This window comes from Sapajus apella, unplaced genomic scaffold (assembly GCF_009761245.1).
Source record: "Sapajus apella isolate SASKATOON/1434 unplaced genomic scaffold, GSC_monkey_1.0 scaffold3, whole genome shotgun sequence".
NCBI lineage: Eukaryota > Metazoa > Chordata > Mammalia > Primates > Cebidae > Sapajus > Sapajus apella.
Window position 1 is genome coordinate 32195053 of NW_022436943.1, and position 20658 is coordinate 32215710.

General features: G+C 37.9%; 1 protein-coding gene across 7 annotated transcripts in view; it reads right to left on the reverse strand.

Annotated features, from left to right (window-relative positions):
• RSPO2 (R-spondin 2) overlaps positions 1–20658 on the reverse strand; it is a 223442-nt gene that overhangs the window by 122929 nt on the left and 79855 nt on the right. Inside the window, exon 1 of one of the 7 annotated variants that reach the window (XM_032251743.1) lies at positions 6262–6998. The exons of the other annotated variants lie outside the window; for them this stretch is intronic. The gene's annotated coding sequence lies outside the window, so the exon portion shown is untranslated. Of the gene's footprint in view, positions 1–6261; positions 6999–20658 lie in introns of those variants that run through there. 7 annotated transcript variants of the gene reach the window in all.

Here is a 20658-nt window from a genome sequence, read left to right on the forward strand (position 1 = left end):
ACTTAGCCCTTTCCTTGGTGGCCTTAATGGTCTCATTGCCAATGGGATAAGAAAGAAAAGATGATGCCGTAAGTGGGAGTTGAACCATGAGAAAGAACACATGGACACAGGGAGGGAAACATCACACACCGGGGCCTGTCTGGGGGTGGGAGAAAGGGGAGGGATAGCATTAGGAGAAATACCTAATGCATGTGGGGCTTAAAACTTAGATGACAGGTTGATGGGTACAGCAAACCACCATGGCACATGTATACCTATGCAACAAACCTGCATGTTCTGCACATGTTCTTAATGGAAGGAAGGAAGGAAGGAAGAGAGGGAGGGAGGGAGGTGGCTTCATCACCTTTATCATTAAAAAGAACCCTGTTAGTGAGGAATTACCATCCATGATGACTTCCCTAGGCCTTAGCAGACCATCAACAAAACTCCTACCACATTATCTAGCTGACACACAGCTGGCAATACTGAGACTTTATCCCTCAGATACATGCTTTAAGTGGTCACCTCCCCACCATGCTACAGAAGTCCTGTCAAGACTATAATCTCCAATATCACCCACTCTGTAGTCAAACAGCCACTCTCCATCTTTAGTACCTTCTAGAAGTGGTCCCCATCTCATATGGTCTCCTTTCTCTTTTTAAAATAGCACAGAGAGAGAGCAATAGTTAAGTCGTCTAAGTTGATTTTCAACAACAGATGGAATGGCTATTCTCCCCTTTCTAATTGTAGCACCAAAATGTAGGAGTAATTTTCTTCAAGTCGTCACCCTTGCCTCTGGAGAAGAAAAACATTTCCTCTTCATCCCCAAGTCCCCAAACACACATGAGAGTTTATATGACTGTGTATGTATAAACACAGAGAAAATACCAGAAGTTCGGTGGATATGTAAATCTGTTTGAGTAATCATTTCACTCTATTTATATATCAAAACATGTTGAACATCTTAAATATGAACAATAAATTTAAGAAAATGGTAGCTGCATCTGGAGAGGGAAATGAAGGGGACATGAGAGAGATGCTTTATATTCCCCCTGCCCCACACACCTGAGGATATATTTATGTATTACAAGTGTAACTAAAATGAGAATGAAGAGAGAGGGAGGGACGGAGGGAGATTCATTGATTGATTTCTTATAATAAAATTATTCAATCAAGTTTTCAAATTAAGCTCCTTTAGCATTCATACTACTATTAATTTACTGTTCAGAAATACTTAGAACAATTTCTCTTCATAGTTATCAAAGGGAATAAAATTACATCACTTTAATCAAATTCAGGAAATTCCACATTGAGAAAAAAGTCCCAGTATCTGAGCATCCCTGAGGAGCAAGTCGCGTTACCCCCAGAACCCATTCAAAAATGAAGCTTAGAAAGGCACCAGCTTCTGGTTAAAGTCAATCCACCCAGAAACAACAGAGTCTTTGTCAAGGAAACCCGAGTTCAAGTGCATGAGGATCAGATAAAACACAACACATGGCATCTGAACTAAAATGATATGCTTTGATTTTTGATTCAGAGTTAAGAAACGAGCAGAATGCGAACACACGAGAGAGGAAGTAAAAATAAAATTATGATTGGTTTCCTCTTAGGTAGTGAGAGTTGAATAGAAAAGCGGGGTTACTGAAGGTGTTGCAGAGCAGCCCTGTAAATATCTTTATTTGTAAATCCATAATCTATAGGGCTCTATTCAATAGGACACTCTGTTATGCCCACAGGTAACAGATATTGGACAAACAAGTGTTTTAAAAATACACTGTCTCTAAAGCTACTGATAATAAAAGAGCAACTATTAATTTGGAGAAGTAGATGGCCATGCTTGCATTTTTTAAGGCCTGTATCCTGTATGGGGAGGAGGGAGTGGTGGATGGAAGGAGTTATGCAGAGTTATGTCTCAATACAGCTATCAAACCAGTTACCCAAATTCTTTTAGAACCTCTCGTTAGAAGCCACTCAGATTACCTAAGATAATAAAAAAGCCAGGAAGCATGAGGGCTCTTTTGACTACACATTAAACATGAATTAAATTACTAAAATTTCATGGTGTGTTTTCCAAATATGGTGTGTCTCACTACTTAAAAGTAGGGGAACTTTACAATTTTATTCCAAAGGTATTCAAAAGAAATAAAAGAAGGTACTTCCAAAGATATAAAAGCAGGCTGACATGTAACTCCAAATCTCTCCAAGGACGACTTAAAAAAAATTGAATTGAGTTGCTTCAATGAAATTAAAATGTTAACCTGAAAATACACTTTGTACAAAGTTATTCTTTGCAGTCTGTGCCTGCAAACTATTGGAAGCAACCTAAATGCCCATACACAGGACAGTAATTAAATACATTGTGGTACATCCATGCAGTACAGTACACTGCAGCCAAAGCCATTAAAAAATAATGAGGAAAATCTACAAACTGATATGGAATTATTTCCAACATATACTGTTATGTAAAAAAAGTTCAGTGCAAATGAGTGTCTAATGTATGTTACCTTTGATATCAGAACAAAAGGGAAATAAAATATACACATCTATTAATTTGTGTAAAAAGATATCTAAGATGAATAAATGAAAAAGAAAAGAGATTGGTTACCTACAGCCAGCAGGTGGTAACCAAATGAGAGATAGGCAAATGTGAACAGAGTAGAAAGGATGGGGTATGGAAAGTATACACACCTCTTCCTATTGTTTTGACCTTCAGAATCATTTTAATATTTGACATACTCAACAAATAATAAACACAACAAGTATAGGCTGGGCATGGTGGCTCAAGCCTGTAATCCCAGCATTTTGGGAGGCCAAGGTGGGTAGATTGCTCGAGTTCAGAAGTTTGAGACCACCAGCCTGTGTGACATGGCAAAACACCATCTCTACTAAAAACACAAAAATTAGCCAGGTACGGTGGCACACGCCTGTAGTTCCAACTACTCAGGAGGCTGAGGTAGGAGGATTGCTCGAGCCTAGGAGGCAGAGGTTGCAGTGAGCCGAGATCATGCCACAGTACTTAAGTATGGGCAACAAGAAAGACCCTGTCTCAATAAAGCAAGGATAGGGAAGAAGCAACTCAAAATGGAATAAATTTATAAGTGTATATATGTATAAATGTATACACACACGCACATGTGTGCAAATATACATATACATACTTATACTTCCTAGCTCTATTTGCTGAGAATGCATAAAATAATAATACCCTAATAGCAATCAGCATATCCAGCATCCAGATTTTGTTTTCTAAATACCATTCTCAACTAAAAGGAGCTCCTTAGAGAAATGCTTATTCCAAGGCTAGGTCAGGGAAAGTAAAAATCCATCTAAGAAATATTGTGCCAGAGAGAACAGAATTGTTTAAAGAATGATGGAACATGTCAAACAGACAAGTTTAAAGGAGGTCCCAGTGTTCCATGCCCATACTGGGACAATATGAGCAACAGAATAAATGACAGTAAGAGATTATAATCTATGGAATAAAATAAACCATGAATCTATACTGTTATAAAGAAATAAGGACAAGGGAAAGCTCTGATTTTTATTCTTCGAGACATATCTTGCTCTGTCCTTCAGACTGGAGTACAGTGGCATGATCACAGCTCACTGCAGCCTCAACCTCCGGGACTCAAGCAATCCTCCCACCTCAGCCTCCCAAGTAGCTGGGACTACAGATGCACCCCACCACATTTGGCTAATTTTTTATTATTTGGAAGAAAGAAAGAGGGTCTTACTATGTTATCCAGGCTGATCTCAAACTCCCAGACTCAAGCAATCTTCCCACTTTAGCCTCCCAAGGTGGTGAAGTTATGGGTGTCAGCCACCACACCTGGCCAATAGCTCTTCCTTGCAGAATTCCAGTTAATGAAAATAAATTTAATGAGAAATCAGAAGATCACCACTGGCAATAATTACAGTAATAATTATTTCAGGCACCAGCTAAAACCATTGAGTAACAAGATACAGTGAGAAACAAGGTTTTCTATCATATCAAAGTATCTCCCACAAGACTTATTCCACAGGGAAATCTAGTAACTTTACCAACAAGAAACCTTAACATAGTGATCAAAGTTATTATCACTAGAATGTGCTTCCTGCTATGAGGCACTGAAAAGAACACAATAGCACGATTGTTGTATCCCAGGCAAAAACACAGAACTTCAATCAAATCATGAATAAACAGCAGACAAATCCAAGTTGAGGAATACTGTACACAATAACTGGCCAGTATTCTGCAAATGTCAAGATCATAAAAGACAAAGAATGGCTGAAGAATTGGTCCAAATAAAAGAGGGATAAAGTATGACCATTAAATGTAATCTATGATCTTGAATTAAATCTAAAACAATTTTTTCTTTTACTAAAAAAAACATTAGAAGTGCAATTGGCAAAATTTGAATGTTAGCTATACTAGATATCAGTATTGTACCACTGCTAGTTTCTTTATTTTAATAAATTTATTGTGGTTATAAATAAGGTAGTTTTTGTTTTTAGGAAATGTGCACTGATATTGAGAATCATGTCTCCAACTTGTAAAATTTCAGAAAAATAGAGAATAGATAATATAGCAAGTATAAAGTGTGGTAAAATACTAACAAGGCTGGGCGTGGTAGCTCACACCTTTAATACCAGCACTTTGGGAGGCCGAGGCGGGCAGATCACTTGAGGTCAGGAGTTTGAGACCCGCTTGGCCAACACAGGGAATCCATCTCTACTAAAAATACAAATATTAACAGGGCGTGGTGGGGAATGTCTGTAGTCCCAGCTACTTGGGAGGCTGAGACAGGAGAATTGCTTGAACCTGGGAGGCAGAGGTTACTGTGAGCCAAGATCGTGCCACTGCAGTCCTGGGAGACAGAGCGAGACTCCATCACAAATAAAAAAAAAAAAAAAAAAAAAAAAAAAAACAAGGAATCTGGATAAAAGATAAAGGGTATGCAAGAGTTATGTATATAATTTAACTTCTCTATAAAGTCTGAAGTTATTTCAAAGTAAAAATGTAAACAATATAGTCAATCCAAGTTTAGGAAGAAAAAGCAATAACTAACCAATCCATTTCAAAATAATTGACAGAACTTCCTGCAAGAATCTACAGCAATTAATATGAAGTAGTTTTGTGAAGCTGCTCCTGGTTTTTTCAAATCATCAGATTTCTACTTGATTTATATATTACATAAAACATCTGATTACCTCATAAGTTCAACTTCTGATATTTCCTAAACAATAAAGCTCATCCTTAAGACATACATGCTCAAACATACCACATTTTCCTCTTGGGATTCTCAATAGATACATTTATCCAACTGACTAACTCATTAACAAGTAGTTATTAAATGAAAGACATTGTCTAGATTATTACACTGATAACATCTACATCTGGTTCATTCTGTTTATTAGTTCAGTGCCAATAAGAAGGCACAGTACAAGCTTTACCCAATGGGCTTTGCAAAATAAAGTATCTATCTGGTACAATGACCAGATTTAGGTAGAACATATAATAACGATAATGAAAACAATCCTTAAGTAAAAATTCCAAGAATCTTGCCAGAAATGCATTCTTGGTTACCAAGGCATTTTTATTTGGGAAAATACAAGAGCAAAGTATTTATATTTTTTTAAAAAATAAGTTCAATTATATAATTATTCATTCCAAGCCCAACGGTATCCATTAGAATGAACATGTCAGGATAGTTTTGGGGATTGAATTCTAAATAACTCTGTCAGAGCCTGATGGGACAATAAAAAAGAGATTAATGATGATTATTTTTCGTCCTTCTCAAAAAGGGACTATGTCTTAATATTACATCTCACCCCTAATATGTTCTCCTCTGGTTTTATATTAAATAGTCCCCAAGCTTCTTCCTACACATTTCCATACTCTAAGAGTCAATGTAACCTTCACACCTTTCAAAAACCTTCAATCGTTCCCAAAGTCTATGAACAGCCTTTGGCCTCTCACCTTTCATTCCCAGCCCAGTGACTCATCTTATGAAGCAATCATATCAATAAGTCCAGGGTGTGGTATCTTTTACCAGCCCTACATGAAGCCATTCTACATATTCTACCACCCAACAAATGGAGTTCCAAGTTCTTAGGCTGACACTCAAAAGACAAACCACCTGGTTCACCCAGGACTGGGGGCTTCCCAGGATGTGAGATCTTCACAAATGAAACCCAGAGTCTTAGGCAAATCAGGACATTTGGTCACCTTAACTCTGACCTAGCAAGTGACCTTCTTGATCCCCCCCAAACTGCTTCTGACATTCCCTTTCTCTGACTTACCCCACTCACTTTACATATACAAGTGAAGATTGTTCAAGAATGTGTTCAAATGCTACCTTCTCTGTCAAATGCTTCCTTTTCTCCAATCCTGGAAGTAATTCCTCTTCACTGTAAATCCCAAAGCAACTTAGTCATTCTCTCCCTTGTGTTGCTTGCTCTATATCACAGAGGAAGATGTAGGACTCTTACTCCCCACTCCTGATCCTTCCTTAATGGAGGATGGACATCTGTTCACATATTATTCACATTTTCCTCCCTCTCACTAATGTTTCCAAAGGAGCAGACAGTTCTCTGTGTGGGAAATTTGGAACAAGGAACTGGCATGGTAGATGAGCAGCTCTCTCCACCCTTTCTTCTTTGCAATCTGCTTGCCATTTCTGAAGTGTTACAGAAGCTGGCCTCGACATGGAGTCCTGTGGTAATCTATACTGTCTGTGCCTAGCTGGACCAGCCTGTCTTATTTGTTGTAGCACGTTGTCTATTACTAACTTTACAGGTAAGAGAAGTGTTCATTTGTCATCTGGAAATCATGATGCCTTGTCAACCTTCCTAACTTGGACAAGTAAGAGGAATGCTGTTTATGGACTACCTTTCCCTGTAAACCATAGGAAGCTATAAACTTGGCCTGTATCACTCTCATAGCACATTGTACAATGCCTTGCAGGTAGCAAACACTTATAACTGAGGGAACAAATATAAATATCTTACTGATTTTTTAATCATGACATGGTGAAGTCAGTTCAAATTCTAGTGCTGGTACTTACTAGAGCAGGACAAACTTGAGTAACTCTTAACATGAGTTGTGGGTTTTTTTTGTTTGTTTTTTGCCTAAAAAGGAAATTCTCTGCAACAGGGGTTAGCAAACTATAACCAACCACCCAAATCTGGCCCACCACATGTTTTTAAGTAAAATGTTGTTAACTGAATGCAGCCATACTTATTCCTTTACATATTGTTTGTGTCTGCTTTTGCACTACAATAACAGAATTGAGGAGCTGATCCAGCACAGAGATCATATGATCTTGAAAGCCTAAAATATTTCCTCTCTGGCCCTTTACAAAGTTATCCAACCCCCTTTTAAGGATTGTGGCAAGGATAATGGATAGAGGCTGTTCATTGCTAGCACCTACCACATAAGTGGCTGTTATCGATTTAAATATCATAGCAAAATGCAAATTAATATTTTTGAGAGTAAATTCCTGTGAGCATACAAAATCAACAGCTAAGACATGCTCTACTCATATATTCCACACCTAGAAGAGTTGAGGGGAGAAAACCTACAAAAATCAATTTAATTTGCTACAAGTTTGGAGGCTCAGGAAGCATCACCTACCACAAAGCTCTTTCACTGCAAAGAATCTGCAAGACAACATTTATCACAGCATTCCCAAGAAGAACAATGATGACTCAAAGGAAATAATAGATGCACCAAACATTTTTTCCACTAGCAGGAGTCCTGAAATAGAATTTGAGCAACAAGAATATTTACATATTTAATATCCTTTAGCGGATGAGAAACAGAGGGTGCCGACAGGAGCTATTACAGCTTGAAATGAGTTGTGAAAACCATTAAGTCTGACTGAGACATTGCAATAATTCATCCTTCAATTAACTTTGACTCTCTTAACACTGTATTAAGTGCCTGCAGTCAAAGATAAAGATAGTCCCTGTCCTTGTAAAGTTCAGAATCTAGTGAGGAACATAAGCATGTATTTAAAAACAGTTATCTAAATTCTAACAGCCAGAGTTTAAACATTTTTTTAATAGCAGAAATGACCCTCTCCCTTTGTCTCGGCTCCATGATAATTTTGTTTGGCACCTGGGCTGTAGGGAGAAGTTCTAAAAGTAGGGTCCTGGGATAGATTAAAAAAAAGCTAGGTATACGATGTTAACCAGGCCCTCTGGATTAGATTTCAATTCCAATCTAGGAGGGTGAGAAATTGCAGCTGCATGAGCTGGTTGAGGACACACTCTGCTGGAAAAACCCAAGCAGTATTCATTCATGTGACCAAACTACAGTTTCAAGTTTGGGAGGATGCCAATGTCTCTGACTCAATCTGGAAGCCAGAATGGCCCTGGCATTAGCAACCTGGGACATTTCGGAAGCTAGACTCTGGTGTTGCCTGTCTTGTATCTGTAATATATAAGCGGTGGCCATGATGGGGCTCCCCCAAATGACTTCATGGGCCACAGACATTGACTAGCAGGTACCCAAGCAAGGGACGAAAGCCACGATGGCTGCCATGTGGTGACTGCACGTGATGCCCAGAAATTACTAAGGAAATTGACTAGAGGTAGAACCTACACAGCCCTTTAATCATTCATCTGCTGGCTTAAGTATGCCTTACTCACTTAGGATTCCTATGAAAATAAAACCAATATGATATGGTAAATGCTATGATAAAAGTGTATCCAAGCATCATTGAGAAATCAGCAGAACCAGGGGTGGAGGGAGGGACTCTTAATCCAGCCAGTTGAAGAAAATCAGAACTCTAACAAAGCCCAATTAAAACTCATAAGAAAATCCATTCCTTTTTATGAAATTGTTTCCTTTCTTACATTTCTGTTAACTACCGAGTTTGCTTCCTTCAGAAGGTATAGTATTACAATAGGATACATTTTTCAAGCATATTTCACATTAATTGAAATCACTGAAGGCTATCCAAGGTCCCTGAAAAAAATGGCGAATATTTTGCCACTGACGATTATATCACTGGAGTAATATTTTTTAAGGATCGAGATGACCGTTTTATACAGCCAGGGAGAGAAAGTGTATCCCATTGATCGATTTTGTTCAGGCTCAATCAATTCCATTGTTAAATTATTCTTTTGTCTCACAAGATATGCATCTAAGTTACACTTCTAAACTGGAACAAGCATAACTTGAACCAGTTTATTTATAAGTCATGGTGTTAAAGGCTTGAACCTACTACCAGATTAATCTTCCTTCAAATAGTGGCTATAAAAAGGGTACTTAAAAGATCCCAAAGATCTTGCATCACTAATGGATCACCATTACATGGTGCAGAAAACGTGACTCAGGAAGTTGTAAGAGTAGACAGATGGAGTCCATTATAAGTTTTCCTTTCTTGTGGTGTAACTAAATGGCCTTATTATGCTACCAACTTTAAAAAAAAAATTGTAATGTTTATTACTAATCATTAAAAATACTATACATCCCATGCACTTTGAAAAACTCACAAAGTAGACTGTCAATTCATCTTCTTAAAGACTAAAGCTTTACATTTGCAAAAACTCCTTCAAGATAAGATAAATGTTATGTATTAAGTATCATCTGGGTGAGATTACATAAAAAACAAAATGGTAAAAGACCATAACTTCATACACTAAAGATTTAATATCAATCACTAATGAAAACATTAAAAACAATATTTCCTGATACAGGGAATGTTAAAGTTTGAAGTTTTGGTTAGTTAACTTTGTTTCTGTTTATTTGTTTCTCTAAGTGAAGGGGAAAAAAAAAGTGACCTTGAACAGGAGATGCATCAGTTTGCAGAGGCTATTTGCAATCTTTTGGATATAGTGACTAACTTTCCCTATTTCTAGCACAAGTGGAAAATAAGAGGAATAGAATAGGATGGATGCTCCACACCTTACTTGTAACACAACTGTCCCACCAGCTACAATGGTGGCTTAGATTGGCAGAGAACAGTAGGGGGTAGAGGGGAAGGAAGGTTGTCAGCTAATATATCATCACACAGCTTGTACAGGTTGTAGCCATAGCTACAGCTATGGCTGGACCACAGGAAAATAGACCAAATACAAGTCTGACCCTATCCTGCCTCTTAAATTCAACAACTTCAGTATAACATCTTGCACACTTGTCCTACTGTAAAGTTAAGATTTTTAAAAAAGAAAAATAATAGGACAGGAAAACAAGAATAGAAAAGGAAAGCAAAGAGGAAAGGAAGTTTCATGAAAAACATACATTGAGTCTGCCAAATTTAGAAATCACTATACGTAATTATAAACATTTAATAACACACATAGTTCCCAGATTGTCTATCTGAGGATCCATTCATTCATCTTTGTTCTCACTAAATGATGAACTCCTTGAAAGCAAACATTCTACAGTTTTATCTCTGTCACCTTAATATGGTTTCTGGTACATTAATGTAGTCATATAAATGAATAAATGGATAAATGGCTTTACTTATTTTCCAAATCAATAATTCCTGTTTCTACTCTGTGTCCTAGCCACATACCCTAGATACATATTCAATATTTCCCCTTGTCTTTTATTTCAAAATTAAGATATTAGAATAAATAAAAATTGACCTCGTTCTACCAATCTGCTGTCTCTTTTCAGAAGCATAATAAGCAGGGTTTTTTTTTTTTATTCCTTTTTTCCTTTTTTTTAAGAGGCAGGCCTCACTCTGTCACCCAGGCTGAAGTACAGTGGTGTCATTATAGCTCACTGCAGCCTCAAACTCCTGGCTCAAGCAATCCTCCTGCCTCAGCCTCCTGAGTTAGGACTACAGGTATGTACCACCATGCCTCGCTAATTCTTAAAATTTTTTTGTAGATACAGGGTCTCACTATGTTACCCAAGCTGGTCTAAAACTCCTGGCCTCAAGTAATTCACCCAGCTCAGCCTCCTGAAATATTGAGATTACAGTTGTGAGCCACTGCACCCAACCTAGCATTTCTTATTGTGTAAGAAAAGATTTTTTTCTTTTTTCATCTCCAAGGTCCAGTATGTTATCAATTTGAGCTGACATTTCTAAACCTTTCCAGCATCTCATCTTGGTGTCCAATGCCATGATGCCAGTCTAACTGCCAATTAACTTGTGCCCAGATCACTGTAAGACTGTCTAGGTGGCCTCTGAGATTCTATCTTCCTCTCTCTAAGCCACTAATCTTCCCCATACCCTGTGTTCATCACCCCTTGGAAGACAGGCATGCCTCAGAGGCAGGTGCCATGTCTTTTTTTCACAGTGTCCTCTCTCATATTTGCAATAAAAATATTCAATTAGCCCAAAGACTGAGGTACCACATGGCATCAATTTATTTTCAAAAGTAGACCTCTTTGGAGTCACTGAATTATCTTTAAGCACAGCTTTACAAATCTTTATGACAACAAAAGAACTGAGAGTTTACTTCTTATTAAGAGGCAGCTCTTGCTATGGAGTTTTTATAATTTACTTGTATACTGTGCTTTCCAGACTCTTCTCAATGTCTTGGAAAGGAGGCTGGGCATGCTTGGTGCTGGTGGCAATGTGTGGAAGGAAAGGCATGGGGAGCAGAAAAATGCAACACCAAGTTGTACATTCTTTATGCAATTCCATTATATCTGAAAGTGAGAAACTACAACCCACTGGCAACACCCTTCGCTGAGTCACTGTATTCTTTGTGTGCATTTTTCTAAGAGCAATCAAAACAGTAATTGCAGGACTAACTTTAGAACATGAAATCATGGCATCTACGCTGACATGGAATGCAATGTGAAAAGTAATCTCTCATTAAACCAGAAACTGTGGTTTACATTGTTTAAAAAGTGCATCAGATTGCTCATTCTCAGGGGATAGATCATTGTGCTCCTTAAGGACAGAAAATTGAAAGAAAGTATTAGTTCCTTCCACAAAATACTTAAGAAATCCCATGAGGTTCTGGGATTTTTTTCCCTTCCTTACTTGTTTTAGTTACATAAGGGATAAAGTGTTCTTTAAATATGTCTTTAAAATGTCCTTTTCCCCACCTAGGATTCTGATTCAAGTAAACTATTTTAAATCACACACACACACACACACACACACACACACACACACCCCTACCTTTGAAACAGTCTGAGAAATTTGGTTGTGGTGGGTATTCAGTGACACTGAGGAATTACTGTTAATTTTGATAGTAAGTGTTATGACGGCATTGTGGCTGTAAAAGAACATTTTATACATAAAGAAGGAAGTATGTTAGGATAAAGTACATGATATCAGAGATATGCTTTAAAATGCTTTACCAGAGACAAAAGGGAGAAGGGAGATGATGCATATACAGAAAAACATTTTAAAATGTTGAATCTGAGTGATGGGTGTAGGAGGAACCTCCTATTTGTGGTTTGACTGAAATATTTCATAATAAAATTCTCAATTCCTCTTTTGTCCCTTCTATTTAAGACTCAGAATAACAATTACAGAGGCCCAGCCAAGAAGGTGTGGGTCCACAGTAGCATCAAAATAGGAGATTTTCCTGTGCCCTGGTTGTGGTCAGAGCTATGTGATAATCAAATTGTGAAACGGCCAGTCTGTAAAGTACACTAAATGTCAAGAAAAGATAGGTATGCATGCACAGAACACTTGATTTTGTGACAACCTATGACCAATTGCACTGCTACACAGAAGCTAAGTTTTATTATCTTCATGTTTTGAGTAATATCACTGTTTTTCCTATTGTTTTGCTTTCCATTCCATCATAACACATAAATGTTTTACATTAACTAATAAAATTGATTGAAAGTTCTCTCCAGGGAAATACATCTTCCAAGTTTTGACCTTTGCTTCTTAGTAGGAAGAGAAAAAAAAGAGCTGAGGAACAAAGAGATTGAATTCTTTTCCAAGAAACAACATAATGGAGACAAAAGCCCAAATGACTACCTGAGTATCTACAGATAGCAACAGAGCTTTAGAATCCTTTTCTGAATTGTACTATTATCTTCAAATTACTATTTCTGATAGCTCCTTCTTAGTATAAGTAAGCCACCAGGTAAGAAAATGTCAAAGATTTGGTGATACTTCCTTCTGAGCGTCAACTCTTTTTCTGGGTTTTCTGGGTTTAGTTTCACCTTTGAGTATGAATTATTAATAGTAACACAGACACAATTAGTAGTTTCCACATCGATAGCACAAGCTGATAGGGAACGTTGATTCCTCATCAGTTCTTAAACTTTCGATTCCTATACATAGAATCTGAGCTTGCCCCAGAGTTTCAGTTTCCCTGGATTAGCAACTGGGCCCTCACATCACCAAATGCTCTTTGGGTTATTCCCACCATTTTCAGCTCTGCAACCATTGAGTTTATCTATATGCTGGCTAATAAAAACATTTTTCATAATTTTGCTAAATATGTTACAAAGGTAGAGACCCAGAGGCATCTTGCGAATCTAGGCTTAGTGTCCACCAAGTACTAGAAAGCAACTTTTCAGTTTGTTCTAAAATCTAAGGCATTTTTTTGAAAACTTGGTAGCATTAGCAATGGGCATTTTCTTCATGCCAGGTAAACCAACACAGGTGATTGCTATCTTCAGGGATATCAGTAAAGCAAATAAAACCCAAAACCTAAAAAGTACCCTCACTTAAGGCTGATTCTCATTAGGAACGCAGCTGGTAACTTTAAGTGAAACCAATGCTTACTTACCATTCCAAAAATCCTAGATACCTTAAGAATTATGCTAAATCTATTCCGCCTGTGTGCTATAAATGGACCGGCAAAGCCTAGATAACAGCACATCTGTTTACAGCATGGTTCACTGAAAATATTCTAACGTCTATAGCAAAAGATCCTCTCTGCCCCCTCTGCAAAACTCTGACTATCTTTCAAGATTATGCACCTATGACAACCATTCCTGTCAAGACCTCAACTGTCATTCAGGCTAGGAAGCCTGTGGCACATCTTAGATACCTGTGTGATACTTGTGTCCATGGTGCTTTTCAATGTTAGGTTGTAGCTATACACTTACCCATTTGTCCCACAAGTTTGAGCATTCCCAAAACAAAGATCACATGTTACAAACATATCTCATTTTCTTGCATTTCACTGTATTGTGCTTCACAGATACTGCAGGATTCTTGTTGGGGTGAAGTGGGAGGAAGGTTGTTGTTGTTTTACATATTAAAGGTTTCCGGCAACCTTACGTCACATCTATTGGCACCATTCTTCCAACAACATGGGCTCACTACTTCTGTCATATTTTGGTAATGCTTGCAACATTTTAAATTTTTCATTATTATTAATCTGTTATGGTGATCTGAGATCAGTGATCTTTGATGTTCCTATTGTGATTGTTTTGGGGCACCACAAGCTGCACCCACGTAAGATGGCAAACTTGTTCAATAAATGTTTTGTGTTCTGACTGCTCCACTAACTGTTGCCATCTCTCTCCCTCTCTCCTCAGGCCTCCCTATAACCTGTGGTACAACAACATTGAAATTTAACTAATTAATAATCCTACAGTGGCCTCTAAGTAGTCAAGAGGAGGAGTCATATGTCTCTCACTTTAAATAAAAAACTAGAAGTGCTTAAACTTAGTGAGGAGGGTGTGTGGAAAGCCGAGATAGGTCAAAAGCTAGGCCTCTTGTGCCAAACAGCCAACTTGTGAATGCAAAGGAAAAGTTCTTGAAGGATATTAAAAGTACTATTCTGCTGAAAACACAAATAATTGAAACAGCCTTATTGTTGACGTGGAGAAAGTTTTAGAAGTCTGGATAGTAAAGCATCCAGAACATTCCTTTAAGCCAAAGCCTAATCCAGAGCAAGACCCTAACTCTCTTTAATTCTATAAAGAAAGAGAGGTGAGAAAGCTGCAGAAGATGAATTCGAAGCTAGCAGATGTTGATTCGTGAGGTTTAAGAAGCCATCTCCATAACATAACAGTGCAAAGTAAAACAGCAAGTGTTGATGTAGAAGCTACAGCAAGTTGTCTAGCAGACTTAATGAAGAAATAATGAAGGCAGCTAAACTAAAAAACAGATTTTTAATGTAGATAAAATAGCCTTCTATTGGAAGAAGGTGCTGCCCAGGACTTTGATAGCTAGGTAGAAGTGAATGTCTAACTTCAAAGAACAGGCTGACTCTCTTCTTAGGGGCTAATGCAGCTGGTGATTTGAAGTTGAAGCCAACACTCATTTACCACTTTGAAAATCTTATGGCCCTTAAAAGTTATGCTAACTCTACTCTGCTTATGCTCTATAAATGGAAAAACAAAGCCTCCATGATAGCACATCTGTTTACAGCATGGTTTACTGAAGGTTTTAAGCCCACTGTTGAGACCTACTACTCATTGACAATGCTCCTGGGTCAACCAAAAGCTCTAATGGAGATGTACAAGGAGATTCATGTTTTCATGCCTGCTAACACAACATCCATTCCGTAGCCGATGGATCAAGGAGTAATTTCAACTTTAAAGTCTTATAATTTAAGAAATATTTCATAAGGCTATATCTGCCATAGATAGGGATTCCTCTGATGGATCTGGGCAAAGTAAATTGAAAACCTCCAGGAAAGGATTCACCATTCTACATACTATTAGGAACATTTGCGATTCATGGCAGAAGGCCAAAATACCAACACTGTCAGGAGTAAAGAAGTAGAATCCATTCCTCGTGTATAACATCAGGGGTTGAAAACTTCAATGGAGGGAGTAACTGCAGACATGGTAGAAATGGCAAGAGAACTGGGTTAAGAAGTAAAGCCTGAAGATGTGACTGAATTGCTACAATTTCATAAAACTTGCATGAATAAGGAGGTACTTCTTAAGTAAAGAAAGTGTTTTTTTGAGACTGAATCTACTCCTGGTGAGAACGCTATAAACATCAGGCAAACAACAACAGATGATTTACAATGTTATGTAAACTTAGTTGATTAGTTAAAGCAGTGGCCAGGTTTGACAGGATTGACTCCAATTCTAAAACAAGTGCTACTATGGATAAAACATTATCAAACAGCATCACAATGCTACAAAGAAGCCTTTCATGAAAGGAAGAGTACAAAAATGTGGCAAACTTCATTGTTATCTTCTTTTAAAAAATTGCCACTACCACCCCAACCTTCAGCAACCACCACCCTGATAAGTTCGTGGCTATCAAAGCAAGACTTTCTAGCAGCAAAGAGTTGATAATTCAGTGAAGGCTCAGACGGCTGTCAGTGGGTTCTTTTTAGCATTAAAGTACTTTTTAATTAAAGAACGTACCTTGTTTATTTAGACATAACACTATTGCCCACTTAATAGATTACAGCATAGTGTAAACATATGCACTAAGAAACCAAAAATTTGTGTGACTCACTTTATTGTGGTGGTCTGAAACACAACCCAAATTATCTCTGAATTATGCCTGTATTTATATTAGCAGCACCTAGGAAGTTATTTGATACATGTTTTGCTAAGTGTCTGGTAGATATCACAAATTAGTATCCACATTTTTGAACAGCTTAAATAATTAAGTCAATAGATCAGTCTTCTAGCTTACATGACAACAAAACAAACACGGGCCAGATTCAATCATTTTTCCTGACATTTTCATTTACTCTCTTTTACTATGCTCTGTATTTTTCAAGTGATTCTCATCCTCATATATTAAAACCACAACACTTTAATAATCTGGAAAGCTAATTCGAAATTATAAGTTCTAATACTGCCTCCTTTTACTTGCAGCAATTCCTCACTGCTTAATAGCAATATGAATTACCAGTAATTGAGAATATACTACATGCCATATTGTTTAATATGCTTGTTTTATAGGTATTAACTCATTTAATATTCATAACCATCTTATGAGATTTTATTATTTCAATTATACAGAGGGTAAAAATGAAGCACAGAGAGTTCCATATCTTACCCAATGTCACACAGCTACTAAGTAGTAAAGCCAGGAATCAAACTCAGGCAATCTGGCTTTAGTGCTTAGAATAAAGGAATGCTTAAAGTGTATTTTCATAAATATATATATGAATAAAAAAGGGAAAACAATGTTTGAAAGGTGGTTTATCTTAAGGTACCTTTCAAAATGGAAAACAGAGCCCCAGAAAGAAGAGGCCTGAGCTCATCCATCCAGCCTCTGCTCTGGGCTGGCCTCGACTCTGTCTCCTCCCATCAACCTTAGGAGCATCCTAGTGAAAACTGAGCTATCAAGTACATGTATCCATTGTTATAGACCAGATGCTTGTATCCCCCCGAGTTCACATTCTTAAGACCTAACCCCCAATGTGATGGTATCTGGACGTAGACCTTTGGTAGGTAATTAGGTCATGAAGGTAGATCTTTCATGAATGGGATTAATGCCCTTAGAAGAAGAGGCCACAGAGTTAAGTTAGCGGTCTTTCTGCCATGTGAGGATACAACAAGAAGTTGGCAGTCTACAAACCAAAATCTCTCTCACTAGAGCCTGACCATGCTGGCACCCCAGTTTTGGACTCCTGTGCCTCCAGAACTGTAAGAAATAAGTTTCTGCTGCTGGCAAGCCACCTAGTCTATGGTACTTTTTTATAGTAGCCTGAGTAAAAACATCCTTTCTCACTGTCAAATAATAATTAGTATAATCAAGGGGTTAATCAAGAAAAATAATACTAAACACCCATTTCTAGAAGGCCCTGAGAAATAGGAAAATAGATAAAGATGAAGTCCTCGAAAAGCACCCAACCAGAAGGTTGTATAAACAGGCATTAAAATAGCTACGTTAACAGACAGTGTGTTATAAATATTGAAAATCCCTATTTTAATCCATGAACTTCTCCACTGAAGGCACTTAGACTGGGTCTTACAGGCTAGACTTCCAAAAGCAAAAGGGAGGTGAGGAGAAGGAAAGACATTTTATACAAGAAAAAACCCATGTATACAAAAGGTACGGGGGAAGAAAACCCAAGGCAGGCTTCAGAACAGTAAGTGCTGCAGTTCAGCCAATGCCCAAAGTAAATCAATCCCCGGTGGTCTCAGAAAAAAGTTGGGTCCAGACTAGGCAGAATATAAAATATGACCCTGAGAATGAGAATTATCTTCCATGCACTGAAAAGATCCAAAGCCTGAGCAGGAGAACAACATGACCAAAGAGTAACCAGAGGATGACTAATGTGGTTTGAGGTATAAAACTAACGGAGGAAGGGGGCAGATGAATACAGAGGAAAATTAGTTATGAGCCTTTTGCAATAATCATGGCTAAAATACCGATCTGGGCCAGCGTGTTGATAAGGTGAAATTTGGAACAAAGTGGATTTGATTCCTCATGAACCAAAACCTAGCAGGTGTTGGTAATAGACGGAGTATGAAGGTCTAAAACAGAATATCTGAAGATATTAAATTTCCAACCTGGAGAAAAGAACTGAAGTATCACTTAAATCAACAGCAGAGTCCAATGTCGAGCAAGACAGTAATTTGGAGACACAGGTTTTTATATTTGTTTAGTTTTGGCTGGGGCAGGGTGTACAGAAAAATCATTGTAGGACAAGTTGGCCAAGTACATTGAACTTTTCAGCATCAAATGAAAATGTGGGGCTAGTTTACAGAGAGATTTGAAAGTTAACAATTTAGGAGAAGAGCCCTGAAATGTGAACAAAAATCAGGTTTCTTCTCCTCACAACATTTTAGAAAGAGTTAAAAAAAAAAAAAAAGTGGCAAAAAAGGAAGAGCTTTATGAGGATGATAACTTTTCGCCCGCAAATAATTGAATAAAGAATGGTAAGAGCAAATATGCTGCATTTTAAGGACTGCAGAGTCAAAGGATATTTTTATTTAATGCATGATATTAAGAATGTCTAAAATTCTATGAAAACAAAAAGGCAGATGGTGCTGAGGAATGAGAGACGGAAGATACACAGGGAAGAGATCATATTCGAGAACAAAGTTTAGAAGATGGTACCAACAGGACAAACAAAATCAACAGGCCCCACCTTCATCTGATAGGAAGAAAAAATAAATTTAGAATTGATGAATAAAGCAGGTTTTAAGAAGACAATGGGGTATATCAACAGGAAAATACAAGTGTGGTGGGAAAGAGAAAAGATCAGTGAGCTCTCAGTGAACACCTTTAATCTTAATAGTAAATTAATAAGGGTTGTTATCAGAGTGATAAGAGATACCAAAAAATAAAGATTGAGACTGCAGAAAACCACTCGGAAGAGTCACTACTGGGGAAATGCAATTAAGAGTCCAAAACTAACGATGGAAAAAGAGGCTCCAATGAGTAAATCCCACCTGAAACCAAGAAGCACACTAAACCTCCCTAGGCAGCCAGGGGTTGGCATCAAAGAGGGAGGGAGTAGGGTAATAAAGATGGCAGCCTGGAAGATGCCCATGGGTCCAGTTAGAATCCTGGGCCTACCAATATCTGACAGTGTTAAAAAAAGAAATAGTAAAAATACTAAATAATCAGAATGAAATGTAAGGATCTGTAGTTACAACAAGGCCAAAGAACAAGTGGATCTAAGGGATGGAAAGGAACAGTTGAGCAATATATATTGTATTCGAGAGGAGAAGCACATTTGAGAAGAGGGTGAAGGATCTCAAGGTCACTTTGTCAGGTAATTGAGAAGAAAAGGACAAGCTCTCCTGAGTCACCCACATGATATCCAGTGGTGCTGAATTTAGAGAAACTTTTTGGAGCTACAGTTGAGGAAGATAAAGCAGGATCATAAAGAAGACCCCGAAGGTCTGTGGATTGGTGATAACCTGGGGGAAAACAGCATAAATGAACGCAGCAGACTCTAAAGGAAACTGTCCAATAACGATGGTGGGAAATAACGACTAAGAAGGGCTACAGAGTCATAAGAAGCAGCCCTTCCCTTAAAGGAAATCTGGGGATACGAGAGGAGCAGTATTCACAAGAGGAAGATTCCAGAAAAGTCATGTTTTCCAGCAACCCAAATCTCATTGCAGCTCAACACCTGTGCTCATTAACTGCCAAGTTAATTAGAATGGCAATAAGATGAACTAACTAGCTGTAAAAAAAAAAAAAAAAAAAAAAAAAAAAAAAAAAAATTGAAGCAACTTTGTGATTAACATAGCTGACATCTAGGGAACCCAGATGACAAACTGGGGAACTGGGAGAAGTAAGGAACCAATGAGTGCTCAGGAGGATTCACTAGTGGTAAGTGCAGGATGGCTTTATGGCTGGGGCAACAACGACCCAACAATGAAGGGTCACAGATGAAGGAAGCATGAAAGTGGCAGATGAGCAAGCAGCACAAAACTGGGAACTGGAAATCAAAGGCTTGGTTTGGAGTCAGGCTCAGCTTTAGACCCTAGTTCCCTCACATGATAGCTGTAAGAGCTTCTCACCTCACCTCTTTGCTCCCTTAACCCCTTGCCTATGAGCTTCATAATCCATACCAACTATATACTGCTGTTGCAAGGAGCAAATGATATAAATGCTTGTAAAGCACAAGGCTGAAATATACTCAGTATACAAAAAACAACAAAAATAAATCATTGCTATTACTACTGGAGAGGAAGAGGCATTAAACAGTCTCAGAGACTGTGAAACTGCAAACAGCCTCAGGCAGCTTGTGAGTGAGGAAGATAAGAGCAATTATGGAACAGCAAGTGCCTTGATAAATGGGGCTTTTAAACCTTAAGGGTAAGTGTACTCAATTTGTAGTGGGAAGTTTGTTTTGATTAAAATACTTGCTCTGTTTACATAGAGTGTTAATGTTTTGTCACTTTAAAATCCTGCATGT